The sequence below is a fragment of the Falco cherrug genome, unplaced genomic scaffold (assembly GCF_023634085.1).
Source record: "Falco cherrug isolate bFalChe1 unplaced genomic scaffold, bFalChe1.pri scaffold_35, whole genome shotgun sequence".
NCBI classification, from domain to species: Eukaryota; Metazoa; Chordata; class Aves; order Falconiformes; family Falconidae; genus Falco; species Falco cherrug.
In genome coordinates this window covers 1,286,683-1,303,372 of record NW_026599480.1, presented here as the reverse complement: position 1 = coordinate 1,303,372, position 16,690 = coordinate 1,286,683, and the positions used below count along the sequence as shown (strand labels likewise).

The following is a 16,690-nucleotide window of genomic DNA, read 5'->3' as shown; positions in this document are numbered from 1 at the left end:
GCTGACTGTGGTTTCTTGGCCCCTTGCTAATACAGGTGAGCTGGAGTGAGCTAGACGGCAGAAGGAACGTAGTCCCCAAAGGTCCCACAATAATCCTGATGTGCCTCTCCGTGTTGCAGCCCTTTCTCTGTTGATCCCTCCGTTGGGACTCTTGGGATTGGCGATGCCATGCAAGTAACGGTGGACTTCCACCCAGAGAAGACTGGTGATTATTCCAGGCCCCTGACAGTTCACTATGACACAGGTAAGGTCTGGGCACTGCATGGTGCCCAGTCTCTGCGTCCTTCAAAACAGAGACCTTTCAAAGCAGAAGAATGTTAAGCTTGCTTTGCAGACTAGTTTTAAAACCTTCTCTTTCAAAACCTCTGTATGTTTCGGTGCTTAAGTGAGCAGGTGAGGGGCAAAGGCTGCGTGTGCCCTCGTTCTGTGTGGCTGTGTGCCGGTCTCTCCCTGGGGGATGCTGGTGTCGGCTGGGTGCTCTCCACCCAGCACCCCCCATGACTGCCATCTGCCATCATTCCCTGTTGTCCCGGTCACCTTAATTGCCTCTCCAGGTGCATCTCCCCTGTCCCGGCTTTGCCTCAAAGAAAAGTGACAAATAGTTGGTGTTTAGGGGGCTTCTAAAGTGCATCCCCTCAAGCAAGAACGAGTTTTTTTGGAATCCGGTTTTGCTGGGAGTTGCTGAGTCGGAGGCGGGAGGAACCTTGATTCTCCGTTACGGTGTGCATATGCACATGTGAAGCTTCATTCCTTGGCGGTGCTATGTTTGAAGCGCGACGTGGGAATGCGTGCCTCTGTCAGACTCGCTCCAATGCCGCTGTCTCTTACACATCTGTCCCCCACACTGCTTCTACGTTGTTTTGCCACAGACCCTTGTTCCTTCTTTTTGCCTTTTCCCACCTGCGTCCCACAGCTCACGACATCAGGACTAATGCAGCCAGGACTTGAGGGCTCTTGGGATTTGGCAGGAAGAGCTCACTGCCTCCCGAGATAGGTGTAAATGAGGTCAGGCCACAGAAACACCATCAGCTTTAAGCTTCACTTAAGAGTAAGTGGGGAATATCTTTAGGAAAAGGCGCCATGTTAGAATGCTTCTGTCGGCCTTGGCTCAGCAGGGGTATGTTGTGGTGCCGAACGAGGCGCTTCCTCAGTTGTGTGAAGGCACTTGGCGTGTGTTTCCTCTCGCCTGAGAGGGAGGTTTGGTTTGTCCCTGTTCCTCAGCGTTGGTCCTTGGAAGTGTGGTGTCCTAACCGAGGGGATACTGTGTGCTGCTTTAGCCCGGCAAAGAGCATTTTAGTTGTCTTGGGTTTGTGGAAGTTACAAATGCTCCTGTATCTTCCAAGCGCTTATGTAGCCGTACGACTTACTGCAGCTTTGTCTAATGTTTTCCAGTTATTGACATATTCACGGAGAATGGTTGATGCTCACTCAGAGGAGCTTATTGTTTTGGGTAACAGTTTCTAGGAAGGGTGACTGAAATATCAGCTAGGGAAGCACAAAAACGTGCCTTATTTGTATGCCTATACAGAATCTATAGGATAAAATTCAGAGGGCTAGAATTTCTCTGGGGAGATGAGCAGTAACAGTGGAGATTAGGGCCGTAGGGTTTATACTTTGTGACGGAACAGAGTGAGCGAATAATTAGGGCCAGGATCTTCGTGGCTTGCTTTGAAAAACCTGAGAGTCTTGTTCTTACTGAAACAGCTGGTTCCCCCATAGTCAATCTTTGCAAAAGTGATTTGTGTGGGTAGGCCACGGGGATAAACTCTCTGCTGGCTCTGAGATGGGTGTTTTCCCAGGAACACGTGCAGCTCCCTGGGAGATGAACCCAGGATTTCATTCCTGCCTGCCAGGACAATGTTGCAGTTATTTTGAAATAAACTACGAATTGCGAAGGAGAGCAAGGGGATAATGAAGGGATTATCTCTCTAGCTTTGAAGCGTACAGGTAAGTGAAAGGCTGCTGAGATGAATTGGTAAAGTGAAGCAGAAACATTTAATCAATCAGTCTTTCGAGGTGTGGTGCAGAGCTTATTGCAGGAGTAGTGCAGAGCACCAGACAGCGTTCCCTGACCTCGCGTGGCGAGCCCTGGCTAATGTGTCCGGCACCACGGCAGGCTCCCTGTGACGCGCGTACAGAAAGCAGCCGGGTTGCTCTTTCAGAGCCACCAACAGAGTGTTTATTAAGAAGCAGAAGTGCTAAGAGCAAAACAGCAGTTTAGGGTGTTGGGAGGCGTTTCCCTCGCTTGGCTGTGTATCAGTACTGACTTGCTCGCAGGCAGCAGTCGTTCTCAATGGATCACACCCTTCTTAGGGTGACTTACGCAGGATCAGGTGAACATTGCTTAAATTTCTGCTGAAGCTGGGTCAGATCTGTCCCTAGCATTGCTTAAGCAAGCATGGAGCTCTTCCATGTGAACAAGTCACAATTTTTCCCTTAGCGTATGATTTGGTTGATTTCAATTGTGTGTCTTTTGGGCTGGTTAGGAGCACAGGTACTGTCCCCTGGATAGACTGTGTGTGTGGTGGCGGTTCTGTTGCTACAAATTTATGGATGAGTGTGGAGAAAATGTTTGCTGCTATGAGCGTAATGATTTACAATGAAAACTTGTCCTTCAGTGCTTTACATGCCTAAACTCCTCCTTTTCGCCTGTGTACATGTGTCTGGGTGTGAAAAATCCCAGCTCGTACTGAAATGAGGGTGACTTGGGATGTTCTGGGCTCCAGCATATCCCTGTCCAGCACCTTAAGATCAGATTATGGTACTTGAAAGGGTTTCTGAAACCTGCGTGCGAAGCACTCGTACAGCTTTGGAAAAGGTTTCAACACCACTGAAAGTCCTGTCGGTCACTTGGCCTTTCCCAGATGACGTTCAGGCCACCCTGTATGGACCGTGTGGATGTGGGAAAATAAGTTGATGGAGGTAAGTCCTAGTCTCAACCAAGTCAGTATTCATAAAATTTCGATATTCTTTCAGCTGTCAAGTCCTGCTCAAGTGAGATGATGCCCAAGCTCCTTGCCCTGAGTGCTGCTGATTTTACACCAAACCCAGTTTGCTGCAGTAACAACATTTATTGCAACCTGGCAGCGTAGCACCAGCTTGGTGTGGGAAGGTGAGCTTTGCTCAGGGACACGTGGCTGAGGAGATGCATGACGGGTTCCCAGAGGTGTGCCAGAGGTGCAAAGCAAATCCGCCAGTCCAGTGCCACCCAGAAACGTCTACAGCAGGTGCTCCATGCAGGTGGAGAAGGCTGCCAGAGACAGGAGGTGCCAGCGAGATGCTTGGAGTTGTGGAAGGAGAATTGCTTCTCTGCTCAGAGCTCCCTAAATGCTGACTCACATTAGGCTCCTGTCTCCAACGAGTACTAGTATAGTATGGTGGGTGGTCTTCAAGGTGTAGGACCAGATCCTGTGCCTGTATGTGGGTGCCTCCAGTGCCCACTGGCCCTTGTGGCAAGGCGCTACAACACGCTTCTAGCCCAGGGGATCTGTGGTGCGGTATTGAAATTCCTCTGTGCAGTTTTTCCCCATCGGTTGCTGCATCCCTTGGCATCTCTTTGTCAGCACAGAAAACTTCAGTAATTAGCAAAGCACCACTGAGCTTGTGCATGGCTGACAGGCGCTATATATTGAGATGCTTTTATTGCTGTCAGTAATAAAAGTAGTGATGCAGATGGCTCTCTTTCAGTAGCTCTGTGAGTCTAATGCAGAAGCAAAAGTCTGGGGGCAGGATCTCACCCTCTTTGAGGGGGGGGATCAGAACCCATACCCACAGGAGTATTTTAGGAGACAGCATACCCAAGAGGAGGCAGCCCTCAAGCAGAACTGCCTATTCCATTACTCTTCTGTCTCCCCTTGGTTCGGAGCCCCAAAAAGCAGTTTCCCTGGAGGAGAGGTAACGTGTGTGGCTCAGGAGTAGTTCTCGGTGGTTTTAGTCCTGCTGGAAGCCTCCAGCCTAGTGCTAAAAGCCTGCTGAGGAACCGTCTAGGTGTTTGGCAGATGAATACCCTGTTTTCCCTCAACTTCCCACACAGCTTGCAGGAGGGCTGACAGCTGCTGAGCAGGAGCTGTGCTAAAGCAAATCTTGGCTTGTTTGCTGTGGATGGCAGACCCAGGCTCAGAGCATCCTTTGTGGTCCTGCACGCCCAGGGCACAGATGGGGGAGTTCAGCCTCGGCTCCTCAATTGCATACTTCAAGGGCAGGTAGAAAGTGCGAGCAGGGTCTGATTCTGGCTCCGTGGTTGTTAATCAGAGTGAGTTTTCCTGCACTGGCTCAGTTCCTGTCCCCGTAGGAAGTGGGTGAAGTCATGTCTCCCCTCCTGAGCCCTGGGATGCAAAACTTGCTCTGTGCCAGATTCAGGTTATTCCTATATGGCAGGAGGGAGCAGCTAAATAGGCTTCTTCAGTGCAGCACGCTGGGAGCTGGAGATGATGTGGAGCAGAGCTTGCCTTGCCCTGGGTCAGGGAGGGGTCTGGCTGCCTTGTTCCCCCGCCGCTGAGCTTTGCTGCCTGGCCCTGACGGCAGGGGGTCCCCAGCACCGTTTCCTCCCCATTGCTGCTTGCTAGGCGTGGGGCAAATGCCATCAGCCTCGTAGAGGCATAGAATGATGGAGGTTGGAAAAGACCTTGAAGATGACCAAGTCCAACTTAACCCCGGATTGCCAAGCCCACCACTAAACCGTGTCCCGAAGCACCACATCGGTGTGTTTGTCGAACGCGTCAGGGGTGGTGATTCCAGCCTGCAGCGTGGAGAAGCAAGCCCTGCCGGAGCCGTCTCCTCCCTGGCAGGGTCCCGCCAGCCCCCCAGTCCCAAAGGCTGGCCAGCAGCTGCTGCTTAGGCTGCCCGCACGCGGGGGGCTGCTGCAGGGGGGTTTGGTACTGAGCACCGGAGAGCTACTGGGATGTGTGGTTTGGGTTGGTCAGTAAGCGTGATGAGCTGGCCTCAGATCTTCCCCTTCCTCTAAGCCAGCACCAACACTTGCACGATAGACAAGATCTCCTTAGGGCGACGTAAGCATAAAAAATAACAACAAAAGAATTTCTTGGGTAGATCTGGAAGAACTGGCTGGGGATCACTGTATTTAGTGCGGCAGCAATGCTCAGGGTGGCAGGGGATGTCAGAAGAAGATCTGGGTCTTCTGCCCTACGCAGGACGGCCTGAGCCACTGCCCTGAGGTGCCTCTGCCCTTCTCGGTCTAACCACAGGCAGCTTCTCTGTGCTGCAGCAGCCTCTGGAGCTGTGAGTGATAACCGCCAGCTTGAGAAAGCACCGAGGATTCATCACAAATGGGGAAAATGAGGCATGAGATCACAGGAAAAATCAAGGCATATGAAACACGATTAATTAGGGAGCTGATGTGGAGCTCTTCAGTCACCTGTGGCACAACAGAGAGTTTGATGTGGTGTGTTAGAGCCATTTGGGTTTGGTGAAGATGACGGTAACTACAGAACCAGGTGTGCTCGGCTGGCAGCAGGGCAAGCACAGCCTGTGCATCTCGGCCACGGTGGGAAACTGTGGTAGGGGCTGCATCGCGTTGCAAATGGGCCGAGGGGAATTGTCAGGGGCGTTGCTGACTGCTCAGCTCCTGCACAGATCAGCATGGGGTTCCCAGCCGGGAATGTCGGTGTGTTGGGGTGCTGAATCCCTTTCTTCAGCTGAAATTGATGCTGGGCTTAGCTGAATCAGCTTACGTTGGTAAATGAGGCCACCTCTGCAAGGGCTTGGCAGTGTGTTAGTGGCCACTGTACACACGCAGGAAGCTCATTAAATCCCAGCCCTACGTGTTTATTGATGTTTGAGGCTGAACGAGTAACGGCAGCATGGATGTGCCATCACCTGTGGGCATCTCAGCTACTCGCAAGAGTAAAACATTACCTCGCTGTGATATTAGTCTGTGGTTTTGTGCAGACTTTGGAGAAGACAACCACCTCTGCATGCCTCTCTTCTCTTTCCTTTAAGAACCCCCTTTCTACCAAAGGTCTTGTCATCTTGCCAGGCTGGCACTGCCATCAGTAGCTTCCAGGAACTTGTTTGAAAACAAAATGAAAATCCTATTGACTTAGCCTCTAGATCAAGCCTTTTTCTTTGTCTTTTCTCTCTGCAAACCCACGGATGGATGTGGATAGGGAGCAGGGTTTAACTGAGGTTCAGCCCTCGCTCTGTTGTGTTTCACGTTCCTGAGATCACTCAGGTTGCTGAGCCCTCGCGGTTTGTGCTGACTACAGCCAGAGCGGAGGAGGCTCAGGACTTGCCTGAGCAAACCCTCTGCCTCGCTGCATCTTGACCTGAGCTGTGCCTGTGTGGTGCAGGATACCAGGGTGGAAATGCCAAAACCATTTCTGGTTTTAACCTTGGTCTGGTGTGAGCGTTCACAGGGGCTCTGATGTCGCAGTGTGTTCGGTTCCTATCGAGCTAAATTCACGGCAACAGCCCCATAGCTTCTGGTGGCCACCGCTGTGTGCCACTGCTGGTCAGGTCTGTAGCTCTTCATCGCCGCACAATTCTCCGATCCTTCACCACCAGGCAGGCTTGTAGTGGCTTCTTACCAGTGCTGAGAGGTGAGGAAACCTGCTGCTTCCCTAAGCAGCAGCCTCTCTTGGCTCCAGAGCTTTACTGTAGTGCGTGAACTGATGTAATTATTTCCGTTTGTGTTTAGTGCTAGCAGATGCAGACAAACTTGTTTTGTTTGGTGAGTTTTTAAAGATCTTGTTTCCCATGTTATCCAAAGGTGTAAGCCAGGCTCTGATGCCGTGGTTATTACAAGAGGCTTCTCTAGCTTTTCCTTGGACTGCCAGGCATTTAAGAACTTTGCAAAAGGATTTTCCTTTCTGCTTGCCTCCGGTCGTGAGTGCATGTTGTGCTTTTCTTCCTTCACTTGTGAGAATACCCAACAGGATTGGCTAGTTTCTGTTGGACTTTTACGTTCTTGTACGTCTGCTTCAAAGCGAGTGCAGGGTGGCAGATACTGTAGGCAAAAAAAGGTGTAAATAGGCGTTTGTGCAATTATATGTTGACTTTGCATCTTAATCGTAGCAGTGCTGCAACGGACTGAGGATTGGTAACTAATACTTTATACAAATAATTGGTTATATAGGCTTTTATAGTTCAAATCAATTAGATTGATGGGTGAGTATAATTGGTCTCCAAAGTGTTCCTTTATGTCAGATCAGCTAAAAGTTAACAACTGTTTCCTGTCTTTGTTCCCCTTTTCCACAACTGCTTGTAACAATGATTTTTCTTTATATATACTGTTTTAGATAAGGTTGTTAAATTTCTTGCAAACAGAGTATGGCCTTCGCCCCTCTCTAGGGCCTTGTGTTTCAAAGCCGATGGTCTGTCGCTTTGAGGGTAGAAGAAAAGAAATTAAGTTTGTGCTTCATTTGCTTGATCTTTTTTTTTTTTGTTATTCATGGCTTTATATCTCCAAAACTATGTGACACCCCTTCTGACAAAAATGCTGCTAAAGCAACCCGTGGAGTTGACTGCAAGAGCACGGCTGGGGGGTGGGTGCTAGGAGGGTTATTTGGAGTTAAAAGTCTCCTTTTGGCTGTTTTGTTCATCCCCAGAAGCAGACTTCCATGTGATGCCACCTATCCCGTTCTTAGCCTGTGAAGGATTTCTGGAAGAATGTAGTTTTCAGCTCTTTGCAGGGCATCCTGGACTGCAGCTTGTCTCTTCTATCATCAGTGGAAATCACTAGTATGTTCTTAGGTGCCATGAACCATGGATGCGTTTTGGGGCAGAACTGACCATTCATTAGTCTCCTTTCCTCGTGGATCAATCAACGTCTGCTGAGAAGCAGAAGAGTAGCTTGAAGGGTGATTGATTTATGAAGTGGCGTATTAAGCATGCCTTTGCCAGGCAATCAGAATGAAGGTTCCTGCCCTGTTTTTTCCCCGTGGGCCAAAAGCAGTGTTTCAGCTGATCAGGGGCCGCAGCGTATCATGACTGTAGTGGCAATAATGATTAAAAATAGCCCATGGCATCCTGGATATGCGGCAGCGCTGTCTTGCGTTATCCAACAGTTTCATTGTCCTTTCAATCCGTTCTGCGAGGGTCCTTCACGCTGGGCAGCACAAAGCCTCTGTGGTGGCTCCCAGATATTCCTGCGCTGGAGTATTTCTTCCTGTAAGAAAGCCAACAGCCCTTCCTAAGCACGGTGCGGAGGAGGTAATGGGGAATACTTTGGGTGCTCCATTACAGGAGGATGCACAGCAAGGAGCCTGGTGGAAAGCAAGGTGACTCCTAAGTGCAGGAGAGCCGTCTGAAGAGCCTGCGACCTGTCCCGTAGACGCTGTGGCTGGTCATTGCTCTCCATCTCCCTTTTCCTGCCCATCTGTTGTCTCAACGGTGGCTTGCAGTGCTCTGGGGTAGCAGATCCTTTCCTTGCGATGGGCTGCATGGGCTCAGAGGGGGCTGTGCTGGGGGCTTTAGCTGTTGACAGCATCAGCTGTGGCAGCAGTGATGATTAGGGTGCCCTGAGCTTTGTTGTAGCCTGGGCAATGGTCCTGTAGAAACCCCTGTGTTGGCAGCAGTTATTTAATGGTGAGGTTTATAAACAAGCTGCTCCTAGGGCTGGAGTAACCAGCGCGATGGTTTTAATGATGTCTGAAGGTAGCTCATGAGCACTGCCTCAGAGAAACACTTAAAAATGACTGTCACTGCCCTGTGTTTTGCTCTAGTGCTGGAAATACGAGCGTGGGGACTGACAGGTGGCCTTTGTCAGAGACCCAGCACACTTTGTAGGTGATGCCATTAGCTTCCTGACAGCAAAACAGCTCAGAGCAGCGCTCCTGACTCTGACCAAGGTAGCTCTGTGGGAGCTGCAGCAAAAAGCATATGGTGGGGAGGGCTGGATCCAGCCGCAGGGGACTCCTCTCGCTTTCCAGAGATCGTTAGCCTGGTGAAGTGACTCCCTTCTCCGGTGGTGAAGTGGTAGCAGCAGACCTTTGCATGCTGTTTGAAAACCCAGGATATGCTGGTGATGGTGAGGCAGTTGGGTATCGTGATAGCAGCAGGAGCAAAAGAACTGCTCAGAGGGTCGATGTGGAGGTACAATGACACCCTTCTGAGTGAAGAGCTCGGCTTTCGTTGCTTGCTTGTATTTTCAGTGAAAAAGCAGCAGGACCTGTCTCTTTTAGAAGAGGTGAGAGCCAGGCATAGTTTTCTGGCAAACTGGGCAAATTAATTTAAACTTGCTTTCCCTGTTACCCAAATATTCTGAACCTGACTGTCATGCAGTCCTAAAAAGGTTTAAAATCCAAATTCAGCGAGGAGGGAGTTACAGGGATAGAGGGAGAATATTACGGTGAGGACGAAAGGCAGCAGAGTGCTGTTTTGTTTCTCTTCAGTCTAATCCATCTGGCTACCAGCTTCCTAATATTTGGAGCAGTAATTGATGGAGGATGGTACTGGCTGTTGAATGCTGGGAACGCATTCTTCATAAAACCTGAAATTTGTTTTGAAATCTGGTTTGCTTAATATTCAGAAAGATATACCCTCTCCTCCTGCACAACAGGCCCCACAGAGGATGTCCCAGTGCTGGATTTCTTACTTTCAGATCGTTAAAAGTTACCGTGATGTGCTAAGATACCGGTGGCCATAGCCATGCAGATGGATGCTGGAATAAAACACGGTGGTGTTCCTGCTGTCTCAAAGAGCATCGTTCAGGAGTGCACAGCCCAAAGCACCTGCTCTACTGCTGTATAAGAAGCTTCTCTTTTAATTTCAAGTTCAGGTGTTGCTTTGTTCAGGTTGCAGAGTGAGCTGTGTCCTGCTGTCTCTGGGAAATACATCAAAAGCATGTAAGAATGAGAGAACTGACAGCCTGTAATAAGATCATCGTGTTGTGTAAGTAACGATAGAGCAGGTACGTCTGGATTCAGTAAATGTGCTTCCATGGCAGCAAAGCATCCCAAAGCACAGACCCACGGACATCACCCCATCAAGTGAAATACCTAGGGCTACATTGCTGTTACCGTACAGAGATTGTTTTGTTGTTGGGTTGGTTTTTTTTCCTCCAGACTTATATATTAAATAACCAAGAGTCTTAAATAAATGTCACATCTAATTTGGCACCCAGGCCATGAAGCCTGCAGCTGCCCTGGGCCAACCCTGACAGCTCTGCTGTGTCAGTTTATCTGCCTGGCAGAAAGACCTGCTGCTCCCTCCCGACTCGCTGGCATCCGCACGCTCTCGTCTGTACCGGGAGGTTTGTGGGTTTACACAGTCAGCACGATGCCAGATCCTTCTCTCTGTGGTAGAAGGTGCTCCGGCAAAGCCCTCCAGCCTTCAGAAGCGTCCTCGGTGCCTGCAGCCGGGAGTGTAAGTGCTCTCCAGGAGAGCAGCAGTAGGGGATGCTTAGCAAAGCGTGTAGAAGCAGGCAGTGCATATGCTTTCTCCCTCGTGGGCCTTGGGGGCAGCATTTTTCTGTGCTGGAGGCTTTATTCACGTCTTTGTTTAATCGCTTCTGATGGTTTTACCTTCCAAGCCTTCGTCCAGTTGCTTTGTGGATTTATAGCGATGAGTGTCTGTAGGCACCTATGGCAGTACGTTCCAAAGGAAGGAATATTCCTTGGAAAAGTACTAGTACTGCTTTTCTCTAATTTTGACTAATACTATTTCAGGCCCTCGGGTTCCTGTTTTACAACAAATTGTGACAATTTTTTCCGCGTTAAGTTTTTCCCAGGCCATTCATACTTCTACAAACCTACCTATCTCCTATGTGGTTTCTAGGCTGAGGAATCCTGTTCAGTCTTCCTATAGAAGCTGCTCTGTACTTGGGAGAAGGGCAGAAAGAATGATTAAATTTCAAAGGCTTCAGCTTGGTTTTTAAGATCAGAACTATACCCATTATTTCAAGACCCACCTGGCCATGGTTTAGACAGCGAGATCATGATAGTTTTCATGGAGTTTATTTTGCAGTAGTTAGTTGTCTTGTAGAGCATTTTTCATGTCATGTTTCCATGAACCGGAGTTGTACATGCTCAAAGCACTGTGCATGTCTCCCATTTCTTGGGTCCTGTTTCCTCTGCTTGCCAACGTACGCCGAGGATTCAGCGGAGGGGGGAGGCAGTGCTTATAAAGCACACCTGCCTCTGTAACGCTTCTGAACCTCAGTTATTTTTCTACGCTAAGTTGTCCGTTCCAGAAAGCAGGCTGTCCAGTCATTGGAGACGTTGCTGTTTCTCTCGCAACATAACTCATCTCTGGCCACGAGTCCCTCCCACTCCTCCTGGGCTCCCTTAAGAGCAGAGAAGTTGAGGTTATACAGGCACGAAGGCCGAACTCTCCATGTGTGGAGGTGAAGGAATGGCTGCAGAGATCTGTTTGAAGGGTGAGTCGTTCCCAACCTCCCTCCAAGAGAGGGGCTCTCTTTCTCCTGGCACGGCTGTGATTCGCCGCATTGTGTCCAGCTTAGGGTTTAAGGAGTCCGTGTAGGACACCGCCAGCTCTCCCCCGTGCTGTTGTGTGGCCGCCTTGGAAAGGCAGGTCCATCCCCTGGCTGCCTTGCTGTAACCCGTGCAGCGAGGAGAAGGCTCTGCCTCGGCAGGGGGATGCTCTCCAGGGATGGCCGGGTCGCTGCCCTTCTCAGCTGGGGCTGGCTCTGAGGCTTTAAACACACTCCACAGAAGTGCCATTTTGACGGAGAATGTCTCGTGTTTGTGGTTTGCTTCTCACCTGGAAACCCTCACCTGCAACAGGCAGAGTAGGCTCGGTGCTCAAGTTTGAGATGGTTGACTCCTGGGTGTTGCTTGGTTGGGAAGAATGAAGGTTTGGAAGCTCTGGCAGTGAGGGACGCTTTGGTGGGGGTCTCTTCTGGAGGGTGAAGGGCTGGCAGGTGCTCCAGCAAGACTCCAGGTGTTAATCGGCTGCTGTGCGCAGCCAGGGGCTCTCTCCTCTTTGGTCTGAGGTGGAAAGCAAAGGTGTGCTCACTCGGGTTGTGGAACAGCTTGGGAATACTCGGTGCAGGCTTGCACGCTCAGGCACAGGCACCGACAGGCTCCAGGCAGAAGAAATGGGCTTGCAGGGCTGTGATGGGCAGGTTGGCGTGGGCCGTGCCCCACCAGTCTCGTTCCAACCTGTCTGCACAGACACACAGCAAGTGAGGGTGCTGCTGCTCCAACACAGTGAAGTTCTCATCTGCGTCCCATCCTGCCGTGGGCTGTCACTTTGCTTGCCTCCCTCTTCTGCCTACATGCCCCAGGCACCTTCGCTTGTTGGCAACAAGGGATCAGGAGAGACACAACCCCGGTGGCGTGCTTGCAGGAGACTCTGGGCGAGCCGTGACCGAGGTGCGACTCCTGAGAGTCACCTGAACGACTCAGATGCAGAATTCCCTGTGACCCGAGTGGGATGGCCACCTGGGCACATCTGAAAAAGTCCCCCTGTAGACAGGGTCACCTTGGGAATAAATCTTTACAAGCCCACCCAGAAATAAGGTGCTTAAGGTGGTGTCCAGGACATCCTCGTGCTGTACACATGCAACTATCAGGCTGTGATAAAGGTATTGATCTGTGGAACTGCTAATACAGCTAAAGGCTGTGACACTTCTGTTCCCTGTGGCTTCCTCCATTCCTTGTACTCCCATCAGCAAGGGCGATGAGCAAAGTCTCCCTTTTGCTTTGTTCCAGGTGAAGATATTCACACAAGCCTTCATGGAGCCGCTGAAGATGTCAACATCAGGCTAGACAGGAACTCCTTGACAGCTGGGAAGACCTACATCACGCTGTCAAACCACAGATCCATCGTCATCCACAATCGGAGTAAAGTCATAGCCCACTCCAGTGGAAGGCTTTTGTTAGTCAAGAAGAGGAGGATCAGGAGAAGCTGAGGTTCACTGGGAAGATTCATTTCAGTAAGATACACTGCCCAAGGGTAAAACTAACGTACGGCCTCAGAGGGATGTTGGTGCTTTTTGAATGGCATAGGACAAGTAAACCATCCACGACATCAGGGTGTCCGTCCCTGGGCTTCAGGGTAATGGAGCTCAGTGCTTCCCATTCCGGTTCCATCCATGTTCCAGCTGATGTTTTGGGGAGGAAAGGTTGCATTTCCTCGGAGAGCAAATTGCCATCTGTGGGAGCCCTAAGTCAGTGAGGCCAGGTCCCTGGGCTCACAGGGGGTCTGTGAGGCTGAGGAAGGTGTCGGCACTCCTTACCTGGGACTGCGTTGAGCGGTAGCACCTAACAGCTGCAGGCAGCGTACCTGCTGTGATATTCACTGCAGTTTCTTCCCCTCCAGCTTTGATAAGATGGCAACCTTCTTCAGCCTTCTTGTCCAGTAGTGCGCAGGGCAGGGTGCTTTGCTGGCCCCGAACGTTGAGGCCATCCGGCTGTAGGATGCTGAATTGCCTTGCGCTGTCCCGGCTTCCAGCACAGCGAGGTATCCCTGCCCCTTCTCCGGGGCTGGGGAGAGTTCGGAGGTGGAGGGTTCTGCGGGGAAGGCAGGGCAGCACAGGACTTGGAAGTGCCTTTGGGCGTCAGCACCTGTGTCTTCGTGGTGCTGAGAGGTGGGGCAGGCTCTCCAAAGGGTGTCTCTGAAGCTTTGAAATTCCGTTTGGGGCAGCAGGGAAACACTTCTAGCCCAAGGGGATGCACTGGGAATGACACTTAGAAGCTGGGGTGATTTAGGGAGTCCTTGTGTGACTTCTCAGAGTTGAATGGCTGTAGGTGTATAGGAGTTAGTCTGAACCCAGAGCTGGTCAGGAAACTGCCTTCAACTGGAGCACTTTTTAAGGGCTTCTGAGCAAATAAAGTTCAGTGTAATTAGGTCAGAAATGCCTTGAAGGCCAAAACTAGTTTTCCACTGTTCTCTGTTTTTAATTGCGCAGTGTGTGACTTCTGTGCAAGATCAGTGTGTTAACAGAAAAAGTCTCATGACCTTCTCTTAGTACGTCCCTGCACCATTCTTTTAGCATCTCTTCCCACCTGCCTATCTCAGATGGGACCCTGAGTGATCCTCTCTCCCCTCAGAGGCAACCAGGTTTCCCCACCGTTAACTTCAACCCATTTTTTCCCAATGGCACTTGATCTTATGCCAGCTCGTGTTCTATACTCTGAGCAGAGTGCTTTGTTCTTCCTTACTTGCAGTCTTAGGGGTGGTCATAGCTCCGAGGCCACTGTCCTGCTGTAGCAGAAGCTTTTGAGATCTCAGAGCAGAGAGGACCTTTCCAACGGGAGGAGGCAGTTCAGCACCCTGCGCTTGGCTGTCACCCAAAAAGACCTGGATCATCACAAGGTCTACCCAGGGGTTTGCTGTGTCTCCCTCCTGCAGGACTTTCTGGGATTCAACAATGGAATTATTGTCTGTTGATGAAGGCTTAGTTGAGGGTTGCTCATCTCTGTGCCTGGAAGCCCCCCTCATGCACAACACTGTAGGTCAGCCGTGGAAAAACATTTCTCATGACACTCCACAGGGAGCAAGCCAAAGAAAGTATTTTTGGCACTGGTGACAGCATTTGCCTGAGGCTCTGTCTGCGTGCTGCTAGTAATGTCCATGGCTGTGTTTCCTTTCTAAATGTACTGGAATTTAGCTGGGTGGTGATTGCGGTCCTGTTTATACCACGTTGCCCTGATGTGCTGTGTATGGAGCCTTCCCCTCATCCCCCTCGAGTAGTCACCTGCTGGTCCTTGGTGGCCAGGGGACTGGAGCGTGAAGGGGGCACATCCACGTGCCAGCTGGGAAGCAAGTGCTCTGCAGCAGTGCTCCCTTCTCACCTCTCGGTTGCGAGCTTTAAACACTAGAATGATTGCTGCTACAACTACCGAGTAAGGGAGAGGTGACCTGTGTCAAAGCTCTGTGGAGAAGGCCAAAAAGAGAAAAATGTTGAAGTGGCTCAAGGCTGGATGTAAGGGTTTGGATTCAGAGGTGCTGGTCCTGCCTTCGTTATTGGGTGATGCTAGGCAAAGTCCCTTCACCTCTCGGGGCCTCTGTCTTCATGCATATAAACCCATTAATTTCACTGAAGTGATGCAATGCCCGAAAATCCATGAGTTTGCTTATGAAATGCTCTGGGATCCTCTGCTGGATGGCAGTGTAGGCAACGGAGCAGATCTAGTTTGCTTATCCCTGCCAGTCCAAAAGGGAAGGTAAAAAAGAGTGATGCTGGTAACCTGCAGCTGAAGCCCAGCTGCTCTCCCCTTGCCAGCGAAGCACTGCACTGTGTGCTCCTTCATCTTCATCCATCTCCCCCAAGCACCTCTACGGGAGGAAAAGCCATCTGAGGGTGTTGGTGGGTTGTCCATTAGTCGTGGCAGTAGCTTTGAGCCAGAAGGCTCTCCTGAGGGTTGCTAGCTTTCAAAAACCTCCTCTTAGCTCGTGAGTGTGGCGTAAAACTACCTGCCACGCTAGCGAACAAGTGATAACCTGATCTGCTTGGGACCCCGTGGCTTGGGGTCAGCCCCTTGCTGAGCTGCTCCTGCTGTTCCTCCCCCAGTGCGTTGCTGCTCCTGCGCTTACGCAACAGTCTCTGCAAATTTTATTAAATGATCTGCTTGGTTTGTGTCTCTCCATGGCTGCAGGCGCTGTCGGAGGCTGCAGAAGAAGGAGGAGAATGAGAGGAATTCTTTTCTCAAGCAGTGTGCAATGGACCCCACGCTCCAAGAACGCCTTTCCCTTCTCTCCCGTGCCTTCCAGAACCAGAGGGCAAAGGTGCGAGAAGAGTCTGTGCTTTTCTCCAGTGATATTTTTGCCATTGAGCCAGTGGTAAGTGATAGCTGAGAACCTCTCTTCCTCCTCCTCCTCCTCCCTGAATGAGGTCACTTGGCAGATACCCACGTCAGCGTCTTGATGTGCCAAGAGGGAAGACATGAGGTTTCTAGTGAGGCTGGGAGAGGTTGTTGCAAAAAGCGTTTCTAAACAGTGAGCTCCTGGCAGGCGGCGAGAGCCTGCCTAAAGCTGAGCTCTGCTGCAAGGGCTATAAATTAAGGGCACTTCCTAAGTGTCCTGACAGTGTTCAGGGGTACTGATTATTATATATAAGGGCAGGCCTTACACGTAGCATATGGGGATTAACCATGGGCATTAGTTCACATATTATTGAAGAATGAAAAGGTCCTCTATGGAAAAGAGGCCAGGTTCAGCCCAAGTTTAATCACGGAAAGACCAATCCCTTCATATAATCTGGATTTATACCATTTGTGACTCTCCCTCCCAGCATCGTCTGTGAGCCTGCACGCAAGGCTGGCAGGTTTAAACGGACTTTTTGAGTTTCATTGCAGACTTGGAGAAAACTTTTTGCTTTTGTGTTTGCGCAATCAAAACCTCATGTCCTTCAATGAAACAGAGCCCTGACTCTGAGTATTTGCATGGTCTGAGATGAAGAATGCCTGCTGCCTGAGCAATGCAAAATCCCTTCTCATCTTGGAGCAAACCCTAGAATAATCAGAGCCTCTTCTTTCTTTTATAGTAGGTGAAACTATTTTTTTTTTTTTTTAAGGAAGGGGATCTTGTTCTCTTCTTGGTTACTCCTATAGCCCGAATGAGGCTGAGAGCCCCCCATGTCAGCACAGCTGCAGTTTCACACCACTGCAGCTGAGAGCAGCATGATGGGACCAAGAGCCTGTGTCAGAGCAGCAGGGGTATTGCAGAGAGCGGGAGCCGATCGCCTGAGCTGTGCCAGCTGGTTTTGGAGCATGTCCCAGGGCTCCTGCTTCATTACAACTGGGCTAGGTCTCCATAACGAGCTTAA

The 16,690-nt window shown here is 50.5% G+C and overlaps 1 pseudogene; it reads left to right on the top strand.

Annotated features, from left to right (window-relative positions):
• Positions 1-16,690, top strand: part of LOC129735101 (hydrocephalus-inducing protein homolog) — a 59,822-nt pseudogene that overhangs the window by 20,966 nt on the left and 22,166 nt on the right.